General features: G+C 50.8%; 1 protein-coding gene and 2 long non-coding RNA genes across 4 annotated transcripts in view; 2 read left to right on the forward strand and 1 right to left on the reverse strand.

The window, feature by feature from the left end:
• Positions 1 to 8,725, forward strand: part of LOC138848597 (uncharacterized) — a 28,212-nt gene extending 19,487 nt beyond the window's left edge. Inside the window, exon 5 of one of the 2 annotated variants that reach the window (XR_011386601.2) lies at positions 7,644 to 8,725. This is a non-coding gene — a long non-coding RNA (uncharacterized LOC138848597). Of the gene's footprint in view, positions 1 to 934; positions 2,304 to 7,643 lie in introns of those variants that run through there. The other variant, XR_016229314.1, reaches the window with a different exon arrangement.
• ANTXR1 (ANTXR cell adhesion molecule 1) overlaps positions 1 to 18,979 on the reverse strand; it is a 241,179-nt gene that overhangs the window by 33,917 nt on the left and 188,283 nt on the right. The gene's annotated exons all lie outside the window — the stretch shown is intronic.
• LOC138843159 (uncharacterized) lies at positions 12,281 to 18,970 on the forward strand. Its single transcript, XR_011386603.2, has 2 exons — positions 12,281 to 16,257; positions 18,087 to 18,970. It is a non-coding gene; the product is annotated as an uncharacterized LOC138843159 (long non-coding RNA).

An 18,979-nucleotide genomic window follows, 5' to 3' on the forward strand; every position in this document is an offset into this window, starting at 1 on the left:
TTCACCTTGAGCTTGCGGGGGGGGGGGGGGCTGTCCTCATGAGGCTTCCTGCAGAGCTTGGAAGTGAGCTCCCTGAAGGTGGTGGCCACAGATTCCTGATGTCTGAGAAAGCGGGGCAGAGGCGGCTGCAGGAGGGCTGGCCCACCTAGGGCCCACGTCGTGTCTCCTGTGGGCCAGAAGTAGGCCATGCAGAAGGAGATCCACCTGACCAAAAGACCATTCAGTGGGACAGAGCGAGTTCTATAGCAAGGGGCTGGGGGTGACTGCTAGACCAAAGACTGTGAGCAGTCACGAGCAAACACTGGGGATAAAGAAGCACGTGCCAGGGAAGCTGCAGGAGACAGCATTCCAAAGGAAGCTGCCAGGAGCAGCCCCTCACATCAGGTGTGCCTGAGCTGAGCCCACAGAGCACAAAGCCAGCTGGGAACAACCCAGCTCAAGGAAGACCTACTTCTCCTGACTCAGCTCACCTGTCCCTGCCTAGGAGGGTGAGGAACTGTAACAGGCTTGAGCGGGAACTGAGGAGGAGTGGAGGCACAGAGGTGGGGGAGCCCATCCCAGCTTGGGGAGGAGGAGCTGCTTCAACGCTGGCCCAAGTGTGAAGTTGGGATTAATCGCCTGGATTAGATGTTTTACCAAGATGACCGTGTGTGTCTGATGGTGGCCCTGTCTGTACCTGTGAGTGGCAGAGCAGGTCTAGGGCCTGCTGAGCTTGCAGCCCGAGAGGAAGCTCTGTTGGGGAATGCAGCTTCAACGGAGCAGAGCAAAATCAAACTAAAGCTTTATCGGGCTCCTGTCACAGGTACCGGTGCTCAGGAGGAGAGAAACACAGTCCAGGGGGGACTGGTGACAAAGCAACTGATGGAGGGGCAGCGGGCAGCTCGGTTTCCCTGAACCCGGGGACCCCAGCAGCATTTTCTCTTCCTCCTCACAGGCCCCAGAGTGCTCTACGAGAGCAGCTCTCTCCTGCCCTCAGCTCCTCATCCACACTCCCGGCTCTATCTCCAGAGGGCTGGCTTGACTCAGTGGAGTCGCGGTCCTCTCTCTGGCCTCGGTCCTGGCCTCGCCCACCTGATGGCTGGCTTTCCCACAGGGTGCTGGGGGGACCACGGGAGCTTGGCACGCCTCTTCCCAATGGCCCATTAGGCTCGGCCAGCGTGATGTCTGGGGCTCGGCCATCTGCTCACAACTTGTAAAAGCTGGAGAGAATGTTGACTAGAACCCAGGCCTCCTGGTGTCCAGCCCCGGCTCTTTCCACGCAGCCCATTTGGGAGATGGATTTAGGTGTTGCCCCGACACTCTGAAGTGGAATTTATGCACAAGATGAAAGAAATCCATCTGGGCATTTAACAGAGTGTTGGAGACGGGAGTCTGGCGAGCCCGCCCAGTGGTGCCTCCATAGGGCGAGCTTTTCCAAGGTGGAACTCTGGCAGGGCCGAGAAACGGACGGACAACATACACAGAAGAGGCTCTTTTGGAAGACGTCTGTAAATTTAACCTTGTTGGCAACGGGTATCCTTTTCACTGACATTTAAAAAAATGTACAGGGGAGAAAGAAAGGTCTGAGCCGCTTAGGCAAAGAAGCCTGTTAAAAGGAAGTGGCCATTTCTGTGTGACTTAGAAGCGTGAAGCTGACTTGGGAATATTTCTTGTGTTTCCATCTGGCCATCTGGTGGAGAACGAGCTCACAGACAGCCCAGCCATGGAAGCTGAGCTTCAGACAGTGTGTGTAGTGAAAGTACCCGGATGCAGGTGTGCCAGGCAGACCCCAGCCTGAGCTGTTCCGGGCGTTCCTGACGCCTCCTCTGTAAGAGGAAGGCACCGGCACGAGCGCCAGGCCTCTTACAGCAGGGGCTGTAGGGTTACTTAATGTGTGCTCTGCAGGTTATCAATTCTGTCCAACATTTACTATCATGTTGTTTACAAAAAGCAACAAAGAAATGGGTACATTTGCCATTCTGTTAATGGTGTAGTGACCCCCACTCCCATATCTGTTACAAATATGGGTTAGGTTAAGAGGCCACAGTCTGGGCCCACTCTCAGGTACTACACCTACCACTCAGAACTGACACCCTACAAGTGGGCACTGCCATTCAGCAAGGGGTGGCCTGGGGCCAGGTCCACCCTGATTACTGTGCTGGTCGTGGAAAGAGAACCTCCTGGCTCTGCTGTCCCTAGGCTTTGTCTTCCACCTGCGCTCAGCAAAAGCACCATGGATCCTACAACATCCTCCTCCTGTTTGTCACCTCCTGGTCTCCTGTCCTCCTCCTCTCCTATGTTTTTATTTCTGTGTTCTTTCCCAGTATTTATTTATTAACTTGAAAGGCAGAGAGGGAGAGTGAGCAAGAGCATAAATGAGAGAGATACCTCCTATCCACTGGTTCACTCCCCAAATGCCCACAGCAACCAGCCACCAGGGTTGGGTCAGGCTGAAGTCAGGAGCCGGGACCTCCACCTGGGAGACCACACGGTGGTTGGTAACCAAGTATTTGAGCTGTTAGCAGGAAGCTGGAATCAGAAGCAGAGCCATGACTGGACTGCAGACGCTCCAATAGGGCATGCAAGCATCTAAATGGTGTGTAACACCTGCCCCGGCCCGCACCTCAGCCTTCTCTACCTGTTTTCCGTATCTGCGCTTCTCCAGTGGAGAGTTACTGACTGCCACCAGGAACATGGGTTACTGGAGACAGAAAGGGGTAGAAAATATCTCTCCAAGGCTAAAGGAATGTGATAATGGTCCCAAGGCAGAAGGGCTCTGAGTCCTAGAAGGGACCAACCAGCAGAGCTTCTAAAGATAAGACTTGGGGTGGAGTTCTGAGAGAAGACGTAGAATAATGTGGTCTGTGCGGGGAGGCAGGAGCCAGCTAGCGAGTGGAGATCTAGCAAGGTGCAGGTGCGTGTGGGCTGAAGCTGCCGCAGGGCGCCCTCTGAGACTCCCTGCTCCCCAGAGGCAGGCGGAGTCTGGCTGACTGTGGAGGTCGGTGGGGGAAACCCTGCTCAGCCCAGCATTTCCTGCAGGGCCTCCCATGGGTGGAACGTTGGTCCATAACAATGGATCGTCATTTGCGAGTTTGAGACAAGCTGCACAAGTGGTCCCCACTTTGGAGAGCCTGAGTACACATCAGCTTTTGAAGATCTGCAGGTGAAAACCAATTTAATACTGTGAAGTACACCATTTTCCAGACTCACTGGACACCTATGAATAGCTGCAGAATAAGTGTTCTACCAAGTGTGCCTTGTGAGGGCAGGGAGTGGGAGCCAGCCAAGGTTTCAGAGGGAGTGTGTCCCATCCATGTGAAGGAGTAAAACTTCTCAAGTCAGAGCGAGGAGGAGGAGGGAGAAGGAGACAGGGAGGAGGAGGGGGAGGTAGAGGGGGTGGGGTGTGGAGTGTGCACAGATGTGCCGACACCTGCTTCAAGGTGGATCCCCGTGTGTCCCTGGGGAGAGACTGGCTGGGTGGGTGAGTGAGCCAGGGCGAGTCCTCATTCCTTGGCACTGAGAGCATTTATTGCTCTTGGTATTAACGAAGCTCAGGGCACACTCCGAGACTGTTTTCCCTGGCCAGGGAAGGGGCTGCCTGCACATTCGCAAGCACTTGTCAACTGCAGCCTGGCATCCCATTCAGATCCCATAGCCCTCCCTGTTTTGCTTTGTTTAGCCAAAGCCTGAGTGCATCCCCTAAGGAAAAGTTTACGTCACACCTCCTCTCTGTAGTCTTCAGACCAGCTCTGGTCTCCACCCATGATCTCTTCTTTGTTTCAGTGTCAGCAGCAAATAAATAATCACTTTATGACACACCCCCCAGTTCTTAAATATAACTTTCCTCCCTGCCCTGCGCTGGAGCGCCTGTGTCCACACTGCGGAGCACCTTTGCTCCTGATTGGCCTAGATGCCACTGCATTCTTCTGCTTGTTCAGCTTTCAAATGGTAGCAAGGACAGATGAATGTGCAAACAGCTCATCTTCCTGGCAGCCAAAACGAGACTGAGAGAACAGAATCCCTTGGCTTTTATTCCCATTGAAGCAATCTGCGAAGAGAGCAAGCCCTCATGATTTATCGTGGACGGGTTACTAGAGGTCAGCAGGAACAGTTACACTAGGCTGGAGGAGGCAGCAGCAATGCAGAACAAAGAGGGTAACAAGGACAGGATGGTCTGAATGTCATTCTGCTTTCTCCCAGGGCACCACGCCGCAGGGGGTGACGGGAGCTGCGGGGCCAAGCAGGTGTCAGGAGGGCTGGGTGTCCATCAGCCAACTTCACTGGTTTCGCTTCCGCAATACTCCCAGCATCCACCCACTTCCCGCCATTTTCACCACGTCCATGCTGGTCCCCCACCAAAACTGCCACCCCAAACTCCTCACCGATTTCTCAGCTTCCACCCTGGCATCCCCGGGAGGGTCGATTCCTCCCGCCACACCCAGTGTGATCTTGGTAGAATGCTCATCAGCTCACACTTCTCCCCTGCTTGCCCCTCCACTCCGAGCAGCTTTCATGGCACCCCCAGAGTAAAACCCAGATGCTTTTCTCTGGTGCACAGGCCCTCGCTGCCCACTGCTCTCCCACTGAGCTCCACCTCCCCTGGTCCCCGAGCTCCTCTAACAGGCTCTGTTCTTTCCAGCCTTGTGGGCTATGCCTGACCTCTGATCTTCACATGGCCACCTCCCATTTACCATTCAGATCTTTTATTTATTTATTTATTTATTTTTTGACAGGCAGAGTGGACAGTGAGAGAGAGAGACACAGAGAGAAAGGTCTTCCTTTGCCGTTGGTTCACCCTCCAATGGCTGCCGTGGCCGGTGCGCTGCGGCCAGCACACCATGCTGATCCGATGGCAGGAGCCAGGTACTTACCCTGATCTCCCATGGGGTGCAGGGCCCAAGCACTTGGGCCATCCTCCACTGCACTCCCTGGCCACAGCAGAGAGCTGGCCTGGAAGAGGGGCAACCGGGACAGAATCTGGTGCCCCCGACCAGGACTAGAACCCGGTGTGCCGGTGCCACAAGGTGGAGAATTAGCCTAGTGAGCCGCGGCACCGGCCCCCATTCAGATCTTACCAGCAACCTCTCTACAGGGCATTTCTGACACACACGGGCTGGCTAGTCATTCTGTATCTGCTCACCACGCTGTATTAACTCTTAGGGGAGCACTTAACACTCGCATGCTGTGAATCATAGGGTGCAAACTCTGTGAAAGGACCATGAGCCCAACAAATAAACACATGTGAATGGCAGCTAGTGTCTTCATGGGTCAGTTAGGGGGCCTCTGTAACGAGAGGTTCCCTACCTGTAAAATGAGAACTAGAGAACCCACACATCATAGGGTTAATGGAAGACACGCATTAGAGAATAAGCGCCAATTATTTTTGACAAATACTAGCTATCATTATTGCTTGAGCTAGTTCTTACTTTTTGGGAAAACTGGAATTTTTCAAAGAGAAAATACAGCACATAATATAATAAATGTACAAATATTAGAAACAAAATCTTAAATGCTACAAGTCCTTTCTTCTCTGAAATGATGGTGCAAGGAGGAAGCAGTGGAGACCTCCTTAAATGTTATTTTCTTAAAATATCTCGACATGCTGATTTGGAGCTTATAAGACTTATGGCTAAGAATAAGAAGTGCTGGGAGGAATTGGCCCCATTAGGCAAAGTCACAGCTGACCTAATAGAAAACCAGGAAGGACAGTGACCCATAATTTCTGAAGTTCTTATTGATTGTGTCCACAAAATACAAATAGTTGGAGGACGCAAGGCGTGCATGAGAAAATATCATCCCACTTCTCAGTGTCTCCCAGGTTTGTCCAATAAAGGCATAATGTGAGCCACATGGGTGATTTTAAGGTTTCTAGTAGCAACATTTGTAACATGTAAAAAGAAACAGGTGAAGTTAATTTTAACTATACATCATTTTGATACCAATATATCAAGGATGTTATCATTTCAGCTTATAGTCAAGATATAAAATTACTAAGGAGAGGCCGGTGCCGCGGCTCACTAGGCTAATCCTCCGCCTTGCAGTGCCGGCACACCGGGTTCTAGTCCCGGTCGGGGCACCGGATTCCATCCCGGTTGCCCCCCTTCCAGGCCAGCTCTCTGCTGTGGCCAGGGAAGGCAGTGGAGGATGGCCCAAGTGCTTGGGCCCTGCACCCCATGTAAAAAGAAAAAATACTAAGGAGATCTTTTGTGTTCTTTTTTCTCCTTTGTCTTTGAAATTCCAGAGTGTATTTTACATTGACAGTGCTTGTCCCTTCTAAGTGCATACGGCACACAAAGTGCACAGGGCTGCCTTCCTGAACATCAGCTCTAGACTCTATTTATTTATTTTTTTGACAGGCAGAGTGGACAGTGAGAGAGAGCGAAAGACAGAGAGAAAGGTCTTCCTTTTGCCGTTGGTTCACCCTCCAATGGCCGCCGCAGCTGGCGCGCTGCGGCCGGCGCATCGTGCTGATCCAATGGCAGGAGCCAGGTGCTTTTCCTGGTCTCCCAGGCGGGTGCAGGGCCCAAGTACTTGGGCCATCCTCCACTGCACTCCCTGGCCACAGCAGAGAGCTGGCCTGGAAGAGGGGCAACCGGGACAGAATCCGGCGCCCCGACCGGGACTAGAACCTGGTGTGCTGGTGCCGCAAGGCGGAGGATTAGCCTATTGAGCCACGGCGCCGGCCTAGACTTTATTTTTAAAGTGTTTGGGATCTAAAACTATCTTTTGCTACCTGTGGGAGGGACAGAAGGGGTTGCCAGTCGTTTTTTTTTAAATATGAGCCCTTTTGTCAAACACCCTGTCTCCGATGCCAACTTGCCTAATGTTATTCTACATATGAAGGAAAAAGCCTTAGAACTCCTACCTGTGACAGACAGACTTCTACTGGCCAAGGAAGAGCTTAAAAGAAAGCTCTTTTAAGACGTTATATTCTGGGGCTGGCACTGTGGTATAGTGGGGTAAGCTGCTGCTGCCTGCAGTGCTGGCATCCCTTATGGGTACTGGTTTGAGTCTGGCTGCTCCGCTTCTGATCCAGCTCCCTGCTAATGCACCTGGGAAAGCAGCTGAAGATGGCCCAAGTCCCTGGGACCCTGCACTCTTATGGGAGACCTGGATGGAGTTCATGGTTCCTGTCTTTAGCCTGGCCCAGCTCCATCGATTGCAACCATTTGGGGAGTAAATCGGTAGATGGAAGATATTTCCCCCTTCCCCTGCCCCACCTCTGTAACTCTGTCTTTCAAATAAAATAAATAAATCTTTTTAAAATGACTTTATATTCTCTGTATTTTAAGTTGTTCCTTCCTTCCTTCCTTCCTTCCTTCCTTCCTTCCTTCCTTCCTTCCTTCCTTCCTTCTTTTCTTCCCCTACTGTAACCTTAGGTTTCTGGGGAAGATTTATGAGAAGCTGTGTTTCTTCATGGAGTAACAGTTCGTGCCATGGTTTACAAAGCTAAAGAATTTCAACAATCAAACTTGCCATTTAAAAAAATTCAACTTGGAAAGGGATTAAAACTAAACATGTTATCAACAGAATGGGCTTGAGAGGGCAGGAGAATTATTATGGAGGAAAGTTATCCAAAAAATATTATGATTTTCTTTGCCTTGTAAATCCTTTATCAGCAGAGTCTTTGGCTTTTTTGTTTTGTCATGAATTCTGTGTGACAGGAAGCAAAGCCTGGCTGTGAATGATGCTGTGAGGGTTGGAGCATTCCTCCCAGCGTGGAGAGCTGAAAGCCCAGAAACAAACTGGACAGAACCGGAATCTTCACATGACCACGCCAACACCCAGGAGTCTCCCACTTGCTTCTGCCATACCTGGAGTTGGATGTAGTCGTATGTGTTGCTGGGGCTTGATGCTAATTACTTCTAAGGACCCATCCGGGCCAGGAGATTCTGTTTTGATCCATCCGCAAATAGACCTGATTTGGGGCCCCCTGGTAGGGGATCCAGGGTGGAACAAATGAGTGGAGCTGATGGGGTGCAGTGGGGACCATGGCAGGCGTGAGTTCTCAGTGCTCTGGCCTAGTTCTGGGGCTGTGCGTACTGTTCACAAGCACAGAAGCTGGCCTTGGTTCTGCCTTGGCTGTCTCTGGAGGACCACAGGGTGTCCCCTAGGCCTACGGATGCGAGGCAGGCGTTGAGACAATGGCCTCAGAAACTCTGGCCTGCTTGCTCCCACCATTCCTCTCCATTTCTGTCCACCACCATGCCTAGGAAGCCCAACCCTGATTGGTCAGAACGACTTTTCTTGGTAGAAGGAGAAAGGGGAACACTCTCTGTCTCACATAGTAACAGGGATGATTCCACAGTGCACTTTCCATTGGACTCATTTCTGCAGTTATACCACTAAGGGGAATGGTTTTTATGTTCAATTTTCCAGACTCTGTGACATTTAGAGTTGGCCATTGTAATTCACCTTCAGTAAGGAGAGTCTATGGAAAAGCTTACACAAGATTCACTCCCACTTACAGTGTGTATTCAGGTTGCAGCTGCAGAGTCCTTGGAAAGTAGGTATGTTATAAACTGAGGCCAGTGGCTGTGTGTTAGCTGCTGGGGCCACACCATTTGCTGGGACAACCCAATATAGACGTTGGAGAGAAACCCAGAGATGCACAAGGGTGCTGAAGGCTGGAGGAATGGAATGAGCACCCAAATGTTCACTCTGTCATCACTGTGCCTTATGAATGTGGCTTTACTTTTGACAGTGTTAGCCAAAAGGAATAAATGGAAAAACACAAGGCATTACACATTCTTTCTTAAGACATTCATTTAAAGTGAGATTTGGAAAGCCTTAGATTGTTAACTCTCTATTTCTAAACAAATTTTTAAAAGTCAAAGTCATTAATAAGTGACAATGGAAAAAAGTATGAATAGTAGCTGTAATGAAAGTATAGTGTTTTAATAACCCTCAATCAGCCTCATGTTATCTGCGGATGCCCCCAAAAGATTTTGTGAACTCCCTCTCCCTATTAAAGTCAGAGGATTTACCCAGATGTCTCTTAAATGCAGTCACCTAGGTGACAGCATTACATATAACAGTTTACGAACAGTTATGGCTTGGGAGGTTGCAGAAGTAGTTATAATCCCTGGGACAAGAAAGCAAACTGAGCTACGACTCAGTGCTACCAGGGAAAGTACAAAGTGTGAGCTATGGTCCCTGCCCTCAGATTGCCCACAGGGAGCGAAAAGTCAGTGCTGGTTGAAATTACAACAGTGTTAGTTGTGGCACGAGCTGTAAATGTAGGAAGAGGGAGGGGCCAGGCAATGAGCAGGCACTGGGGGAGGGGCCTGGAGGATCTGATTAGACAAAGGTTTGGAGGAGGCGGAGCCAGGTGTAGGGTGTGGCTGCCTCCCTCCTTCCCTCCACATGTCAGCCTGTGCCTTGCCTCCCAGCTCCTCTCCCATCTGGGCCCTTGCAGGTGCTGGTCCCCCCCCGCCCCACTGGAAGCCTTTTTCTTCACTTTACTGGGAGAGTTCATCTTTCAGGTCTCTTCTCTGAGTCCCTAGCCTGGGGTTAAATCTCACCCACACACCATTTATCGTGGGGAGATGCTGTTTAGTGCTCTTTTCTGATACTCCAGAAGAACAGGGATTTGTGTGTTTCTGCTCTCTCCCTCCTTGCCCCTGGCTGCAGAGAAGGAGCTGAAGGCCTGTTTGTTGGAAGAATGGGAGTCCCCAGGCCTGCACACAGTGCTGTTGGTGAAGGGGAGGCAGAGAGAGCAAAAACGTGGGGTAATCTGTGAGTGCAGGAGAGCAAGTGTGTGCATCAGGGGGGCATCCGTGGTTCTGTCATCTTGGGCAGGGTATAAAAATGGAAGGTGTTGGGAAATGGGAGGAGGCAAGAAGGAAGGAGGTGGTTGCATGGCCAGGACTAATCCTGCCTTCCAAATATGAGCCTGGCCCCACCTTCCCTTCAAGAGCTCAAGCCCTCCCTCTCTTGACTCCAGTCCCCCTCACTTGGTCAGGAGTGAGGACTTAAGAAGAACCAGGGAGGGGAGGGCCACTGAATTCTAGTCTCACAAATTCTACTAACACTCTTAGGAGTCTTCAACAGGGCAGGGGCCTTATCTTGGCCTTCTCTCCTTTACATGAAAAACGAGTATTAAGTTGGGGTGGGGAACAAGTGAGATAACACCCCTGGGAGTGTGCAGAAGAGGTCTCTCCACCACTTTTCCAAGCCTCAATGTCCTTCCTCTAAAACAAAAGGAGCTGGGATTATGAGGAATTGCCAGTTCATCTTTGAAACTGAAGGTCAGGGTAGGGAGGGCAGAAACAGACATGTGGAGGGAAGAGAAGTTCATGTGGTCTGTTCTGACACTGTAGATTTTAGAACCCTATCTCCTGGGTCAGATTTTGCCATCTGTGATTCAATCCAGTGCTTCCAGATCAGAACTGAGTTTCCTATGAGCCTTGGTTATGATGATTCTCAAGTGAGGCCTGTCACAGAGTTATAGAATGTTCCTGGAGGGAAGGAACAGGCCCCCAGAAGCCAAGTGGTTAGACATAAACATCATGTTTGGACAATGTAGCAAACTGCCTAAAATGTTATGCACTTGGGTCGAATTCTGACTCTGGAGCCAAGCCCTACCTCCCTCAATCCTGCTCAGAAGGAGAAAAAGTGAGGTCAGAGAATTTGAGCAGGAGGGCTTTACTGCCCAGCTCGGTCTTGTTCAGTCTCTTGCATTTACTTCTCCCCTGTTTGCTATTTGCAACTTGATACTAGAACTTGACCTTCTGTTGTTGCAGCTGCTTGGGAGATGAGGCAATCTGGAGCTGAAAGTCCTCAGAGAAGCTAGGAACTGATGAGGGGTGTGCTTGGGCTTGTGGAAGAAGGGGGCGGGGGTTGGTGATGGGGAGCGGAAGAGAGGAGAGGCAATTAGGGGAGAGGAGAGGAGGGAGAGGGGATTCAATCCCATCAGTTCCTTCACACTTATTTACTCAGGGAGAATGTCTCAGATGGAGGAAGATAGGGCCCAAAAATCCCAAGATGGCACATTTCACAGCATCAACTCTAGGCTTGACTTCTCTGAAAAAAGTTACCTTTACAGTTTTTGGTGCAGTTTGGTTTGTGCTATGGACACAGCCTGTTTTGGACTTGGCAAAGTCAGGAGAGTAAGCCAAGAATTCTGAGTACTCATCTCCCTCTTCCAATGAGACGGTGAAGGCGAGATTTCCAAGGGTGAGAACTGAGTGAATACTATTGGGAATTCAAACATCCAGGGAAGGGACTGTGCCAAAATAAATCACACCCTCTAGGAACACTTCCTGCCATTTGCTTTCTTCTCTTTTCCTTAAATGACCCACTTTTTACAAAAGGTTATGAGAGGTCAGGAGTCAGAGGTCAGCAAATTAGACTTTCTGTCGACACAGGGATAGAAAGGGACCTTACAGCCTGGTGCCAGATGCTGCCAGGAATTCTCAAGATCTCTCTCTACCCAGAGTAAAGTTTCAATGTAAACATATTGTCTATTGTGCAAGAAAAACCTGACCTTGCCATAAGGACTTCAACTTGGAGGTAAGTTGATTTTTTTCTTTTTAGTCACTGCTGATTTAGACATGAGAAAATGATTCATAGAAAATGGTTTTCACACATGTTGAGATGTAAATAAAATTCTCTCCAATCCACTGCCATTTTCAGGGGGAAGGAAAGGTAGAAATGAACTCCCTACTACGTGCATGGCTCAGTCTTTCCCTTTGTCTACTCCTGGGGCTCCTCCACTGTGGAGCCTGGGAAGGGCTGCTCCAGGGGGCACTCAAGGGCTGCCAGGGGCTCTGGCTTCCTCCTGTCCGTTCTGGTTGGGCCCTTGGCTCCCAGTTGCCCTGCTCCTCCAGCCTCATCACAGGGAGCCAGGGGCCATCAAATGGATGCCCTCAGCTCCCCACCTAGCTCTACCACCAGGCCACGAAGGAAGACTGCCCCCCACCGCCCAGCCTCAGGACCTCCCACCCCTCCCCTAAGGGACCCTGCACTCTACGCATGAGCTCTTCTCTTCCACTCCTTCCTCTGCAGGTGCCCAGGATCCTTTTTGACTCCAGCTGCTCTCAGCTACTGCTCAGCCCCTGCCGTCCTCCACTAGGCTTCGCTCCCGTTCACGTCATGTTGCTGAGCCTGGCCCACCAAGGTTGCCATGACCTCCTTACTGCTGTCCTCCATGGAGTCCTGCTCTGCGCTTGGCATCTTAATTTCCCATGAGCTAACACGGTTGGCCCCATCCTCCTCCTCTGGCTCCCAGGCTCCCAGACTCTCCTCTTGCAGCTTCTCCTCTGAACAGTCCTTAAGTCTCCTTCCTTTCTCCACCCTGTCTTTTTTTTTTTTTTTTTTTTTGACAGGCAGAGTGGACAGTGAGAGAGAGAGAGACAGAGAGAAAGGTCTTCCTTGGCCATTGGTTCACCCTCCAATGCCCGCCGTGGCCGGCGCGCTGCGGCCGGCACACCGTGCTGATCCGAAGGCAGGAGCCAGGTACTTCTCCTGGTCTCCCATGCGGGTGCAGAGCCCAAGTACTTGGGCCATCCTCCACTGCACTCCCTGGCTACAGCAGAGAGCTGGCCTGGAAGAGGGGCAACTGGGACAGAATCCGGTGCCCCGACCAGGACTAGAACCCGGTGTGCCGGCGCCGCTAGGCGGAGGATTAGCCTGTTGAGCTGCAGCGCCGGCCTTCCACCCTGTCTTAAAGACGTGACTGCCTGGCTCAGAGAGTAGCCTGAGTCTATGTCCCCTCCCTGGCTCCCCATCGCTTCATCTGGTCTCCTGCCGCTGTGCCTCCAGTCCAGAACCCTCACCATGACGGGGCTGCTGCCTGCCCGGCTCAGCTGGGGGTAGTGAGGCAGGGAGGTGTTTATGGCACAGAAGATGAGGCAGCACTTACGCGTGGGTCCCTGCACAGGACCACCCTGCACGTGCAAGATCCTGACAGCGACCTCAGGGTCACCCCTGAGACTGCCTTAGACCTTCTGCCCTAGTCACCTGACACACCTCACCCTAGTCCCACCCGAGCCTGGCCATCCTGCTTGGATGTCCTGGAGGCACCTTTTTAACTCACTAAGTTAAAAAAAAAAAAACCACCAGAATCCTCATCTACCCACCCAAAGCTCTCTTCCCCCAGGAGGTCTACTGGGTGAATGGCAGCACAGCTGGCCCTGTCATTGAGGCCAAATCCTGGGGTCCTGCTTGTCCCTTTCATACCCAGGCAGCCACCACATTGTAGCTCTGTTTCCTCAACTCTGTCCTCCTCACCCACACTGTTGCAGTTGCGATTGCTATCACCTCTCCCTGCCACTGTGCCCTCCCTGCAGCCAGTGTGGCCATTACAAAACACACACACACACACACAAACACACACACACACTCCATCACAGCCCCACCCATTTGCAGTCATTCTCCAGTGGGCTCAGTATAGGCCCCACGGTCGGCACCCCGTGTGTCTCTCCTCCTTGGTCCCTCCCCTCACTGCCACGCTATCCTTCTCTGTCCCCTGTTCCTTGCATCTCCCTGAAGGAGCCACCGTCTCATCCACAGGTCTTTGTTCAAGCTGCTCTCTCTCCAGAATATCTATCTCACACTCTTTTTCCGATCTCAGCCTACATGTCACTTGAAGAAGCCGTTTGGCCTTGAAAGCTGCTGGGATGCCCCGGCAGGTGCAGCCGCCACACTTCACACACTCATGTCCACCAAAGAGCTGTGTGCACTGGGCGGTGCTGGAGGCCTCGCCTGTTTGACCTGTTTGACCCTACTCCTCGGCGGCTGACTGGACACCGGCTCTCTAGTGCTAACACAGTGCTCAGCCTGCACAAGGCGCTCACCTAGTAGCTGCTGAAGGCAGGAAGGAAGCGCAAGTCTGCTTGTCTCGAATTCATGCTTAGCCCTGCCTTTTCCCAGCTGTGTGTTCTCAGAGAAGTTAATAGCCTTCCCTGAGCCTCAGTTTCCGTCTGTAAAGCTGAGGCCATAGTCACCCCCAATGCAACTGCATGTGGTTTGCGCTTCATAACCAGATCCTGCTCTATCCTCTCTTCCACCCCAAATGCTGAACTCCCGGGAGCCAGAAGCAGGTCTTCTAAGTGGCATCCCCAGGGCCCGGCCCTGAGATGGACTCTTAGCAGGAGCACTAGAGAGGTTCGATTGTTTTAGGGAAGGCAGCCGTGGCAGAGCTCCAAAGTTAGCAATAAAGGAAGAACACGCAAAGGGAAAAGGGGAAGGAAGAGGGAACAGGCAGGGAATGTGAAGGAGGGAGGAGGGAGGGGTGAGAGACAGCGAGCCCAGGTGTTTTCCCCGAGGTCTGCTTCTGCCTGTGCTTTCTAAGGACTGGGCTGAGGCTGCTGTCTCCCCGGGGACACCCTGCTCAGACCATATCCTTGTCAGCGACAGTAGGCAGACCTAGTGCCCACGTGACCAGCCTCTCCCTGTTATTGGAAACAGCTGTCCAGACAGCAGCCGTGGGGCTGGAGCGTCAGGAGGATTTCACAACCTCTGGGGCTGCGCTTCAGATGAGTTTCAAGGGATGTTTACGTGCCCTGGTGTGTGCCTGTCCCGGGGTCTCCTCTGATTGCACAGATCTGGACTTGCACAACAAGCTCAGACCGTGCCTCGGTATCCCGTTCTTCAAGACAGAAATAGAATGTACCAGCCTCCTAGGCCAGATCTGAGAGAAGCTAAGGAGCCTGAAAACACGGGAGACATCCATCCGACTGAGTGCACGTGAAAGGAGTGGAGTTCAAGTTGGGGTAAAGACGACAGGAGGGCTGCGGCTGGCTCACAGATGGATTCATCTCCATGCAGAAAAGGCGGATGGGGCAGGGTTACGGCCTCTGACTCCCATCCTCTTTACCCAAGCCGTGACAGTAACAGCAGCCAGCAGCCAGGCTAGCCCTCTTCCTGGGAGGAAAGGGACCCCTGACAGCACGTGCAGATGGTGATCCTCCATTTCCCGTATGGCCATGAGACTCTCAGGGTATCTGAAGGAGTGGGGAGAACCGCTTTTATACAGAAGGAAAGAGAAGACGCTGGCCTTGAGAAGTAGGGAATTGGACCCTCTTCCGGGTTCTCGGCCCTGGCTCCCATTAGGACCACCTGGTGCTATGGTGGTTGTGGTTTGTCTCCCAGGGGTTCACGTGCTGGAGGTTTGGTCCTCAGTGTGGTGGTGTCGAGGTGCTGGGCCTAGCTAAGAGGTACTGAGGTCACAAAGTCACACATGAACAGATTCGTGTATCTCTCGGGAGTGGATCAGATTGGGAAGCAGTGGATTTGTTCCAAAGAGACTAGGCTGTTGTAATAAGATCAGAACTGGCTCCTCCGTGGTCTCTTGTTTCCTTACTTGCACAGGTACCCTCTGCACGAGGCCCATTCCCTCTGGGCTTCCCTGGGCCCTGGCTGTGACTCTGGTACCACGCTGTACCATCTGGCTATCAGAACCAGAGCCAAACAAACCTCTTTGTTTTATCAGTTACCAGACTCCGGGGTTTTGTTACAGAAGGCCAGAATGACCTAGGCCTCTTGGGGAGGTTTTGGAGTCCCACTGCCCACACCTCCTCCCAGAACAATTAACTAGAACCTTTGGGGTGGCCTTGGGGTATCGGAACTCCGACGCTCCCCAGGTGGTCATGACATGCACCGGGTTGAAGATTACTAGAGTCCAGGGACTCTGATTTCTGAATTCTTTTACCTTTTCACCCTTGAAATCAGTAATCTAGGAACAGTCCACAGGGATTTCTCTACAACTGATTGGGACTTAATATTTAGATTTAGGCTAGTCTAGTTATTTCTTCATTGTGAACAGGTGTTCTACAGAGATGTAGAGGAAAACAGTGGTGTGGCAGTCTAACAAGTAGAGAAATGTTAACTTAGAATTCGAAGCTCTCAGGGCTAGAGGGACCGTGAGGCCATCTAGCTCAACCCATCTCGTTGGATCTCAAGGTGGGGTCTCCTGAGCAGAGCAGCATCCTCTGGGAGTTAGAAATGCCGACTCCCAGGCTCGTCCTATAACTACTGCATCAGAAACTCTGAGGGTGCGGTCCTGCAATCTGTGTTTTAACAGGCAACTTTGATGCTCAAATATGAGAACCACTGATGTGACACGGGAACCCCGAACTATGCCCTGGCCTGGCGTTATCTTGCTTCCTCTCTGTTCAGGCTAGTGACTGCACCTTTAGTTCGGGGCAGTCTGTTCTGTTGTTGAAACTTGCATCCGTCTGTTTCTTCAGAAGCAGTCTTCATTGTACTACTACTGCTGTCCGTTGGTGGGACTCACTAAATCAAAATCAAACTCCATACTCTGAAGATGAGAAGGTATTGTTCTGGCATAATACAGCATTATTATTTTATAGCTTCTAATTTAACACAAGGCAGGTTGTTTACCTACAGCAAATAGCTTTTAGAACAGCCCTCCCCAAATTACCACCAAATAAATTGCCACCAAGGTATAAAAAGTGACCACTGACATTGCCTTTGAGAGAGAATTGTAGAAGAAAAGTTTTGTGAACATGTGTGTTCTCTTGGAGATGGGAAGATTGGTTCTAAATATGATACCACAGGCAAAACTTACAAAGATTTATAGATTTGGCTGTAAACTTCTAGATAATTTCAATGGTTTTTAAAAAGTTGAAAGACAAATAACAAACTAGGGAAAATTTTGGCTATATATTATAGATATAAATATAGACATATATAATATTAGACATTAAGTTTCATGAAGTATTATAGATTTAACACATAGCACAGAGTCTGACACATAGTAGGCCCTCAAAACATCTGATAAATATATGAGTGAAGACGAGTTAAGAAAATAGCCATATAAAAATCAGCACTAGACTATCCAACAGAAAAATAGGCAGTGGTCTGTACAGGCCATTGATGAAAGAAAATAACATTTGAAAAACTGTCCCACCTCACTATTAACAAAAGATGCAAGTTCAGCTGGCACCTGTCAGATAGGTCAGTTTGATAATGTTGGTGGGCATCTGGGAAATGAGTGCTTCACAGCTGTGGATGGGACTGCTAATTCATACAGTCTTTCAAAATAGCACTTTGCTAATAGCTACCAAAGCTTTAAAATCCTGCATGCATTTGATCCAGTAGAGAGCTGGGCACTTCTCAGAAGGGAACACTATGAATGTGCGCAACAGCTTGGCAATAAAAATATTGAAGGGGCCAGGGTTAAGGCACAGTAGATCAAGCCACTGCTTGCAATGCTGGCATCCCATGTGGGCACCTGGTTGAGTCCCAGCTGCTCTACTTTAGCTCCCTGATACTGTACCTGGGAAAGCAGCGGAGGATGGCCTAAGTACTCAGGTCCCTGCACCCATGTGGGAGACCCGGAGGAAGCTTCTGGATCCTGGCTTCACATCGGCCCAGCTCTGGCCATTGCAGCCATTTGGGGAGTGAACCAATTGATGGAAGACTTCTCACTCTCTGTCTCTCCTTCCCTATAACTCTGCTTTTCAAACAAATAAATAAATTTTAAAAAATTACATGCAACAGCTGGGGCTATGCCAGGCTGAAGCCAGGAGCCAGGAATTCAATCAGGCTCCCCAAGGTGGGTGGCAGGGATCCAACTAGTTGAGTCATCACCTGCTGCCTCCCAGGGTGTGCATCAGCAGGAAGCTAGAATCAGAAACGGAGCCAGGATTCAAATTCAGGTACTCCAATATGGACTGCTGGTGTCCCAAGCAGTGTCTTCATCAAAAGCCTGCTCCTGTTCTGTGTTCACCCAGGAATCTCCTGATGGCCCCAGCCCAGACGGAACTAGGAAGACAGGTGACAGCAAATAGGAAGCATTCCTATTTCCTGCTATTGTCTCCTTCATCTTTCCCTCGACCTGCAGCTTGCACAGCTCTGCGGAGGTGGGCACGGGTCCCAGGAAAGGGTGCAGTGGCTCTGGGCTCAGCCGTACAATGGGGGCCGGAGGCACACATTCGCTGCAGCAGCCTCGAAGGCTCTGTTGGTGGGCTGTCTGCATCTGCAGGCCCTGGGGTGGTCCTCCGGGAGGAGAATGGAGCAGACAAGAACTGAGGAAGAGGAACTGCCAGGTTTCTGTGAGGTCAGCATGTGTTTGAAACAACTCAGAATGTTAACTGAGAGTGTAATTAGGTGATTTTTGTTTTTGTTTTGCTTTAAAGGAAAAATTCAGAACCTGTGACTCTTGTTCACGAGCACGTGGCTGGATGGAGTCATTTTGAGTTTATGGAAAATGTGGTCAGAACCATAAATCAGTGCTGAGGAATTCGGAGAACCAGCACGCTGCAAGCAGTGCAGGGCTGCAGCGAGTCTCCAACTGCTGTGCACAACAGAAGGGCCAGCGTGAAGGCAGAGCCGCAGCACAGCGCTCCCGTCCCCTGGCGGCTTCCAGCCCCCGCTCCCACCTCCTCTGTGAGCTCTCCTGTGGAACTCTCTGAATGCATCAGCGGCTGTCACCATGGCCACAAGGACACAATCTCCTTCATCTATTTCTTCCATGGATCCTAAAATTTTAGGAGAATTTCTATAAAGAAAGCCTGTTTGAAAGTAAACTGCACAATCAAAATTTGTGACCATGTTGAGAATATGGTCAACTGTATCCTAATTCTTGGACTTCCTGTACTACTTCAGATCTACTGTTCTGTGTGGTGGGGAATGGAAGTTCAAGGTGGTGTCATGTTGCTCAAAAACATATGGAGGAGGTCTGGGCTGGGCTGAGGTGCCGTGATACCATGAGGTGCAGAAACTTAAGATACTATGGCATCTGAAACCCATCCCATATAAGCACCTGTTTGAGTCCTGGTTGTTCCACTTCAGACCCTGCTAATGTGCCTGGGAAAGCAGTAGAAGATGGCCCAGGTCCCTGGGCTCCTGCCACTCATGTGAGAGACCCAAATGGAGTTCCAGTTCAGCCTGGCTTAGCCTTGGCTGTGGTGGCCATCTGGGGACTGCACCAGTGATGGAAGATTCTCTCTCTCTCTCTCTCTCTCTCTCTCTGTAACTCTGCCTTGTACATAAATAAATAAATCTTAAAAAAAAAACAAACCCAGAACTT

The sequence above is a fragment of the Oryctolagus cuniculus genome, chromosome 2 (assembly GCF_051225735.1).
Source record: "Oryctolagus cuniculus isolate XC-2025 breed Fujian yellow rabbit chromosome 2, ASM5122573v1, whole genome shotgun sequence".
Lineage (NCBI taxonomy): Eukaryota > Metazoa > Chordata > Mammalia > Lagomorpha > Leporidae > Oryctolagus > Oryctolagus cuniculus.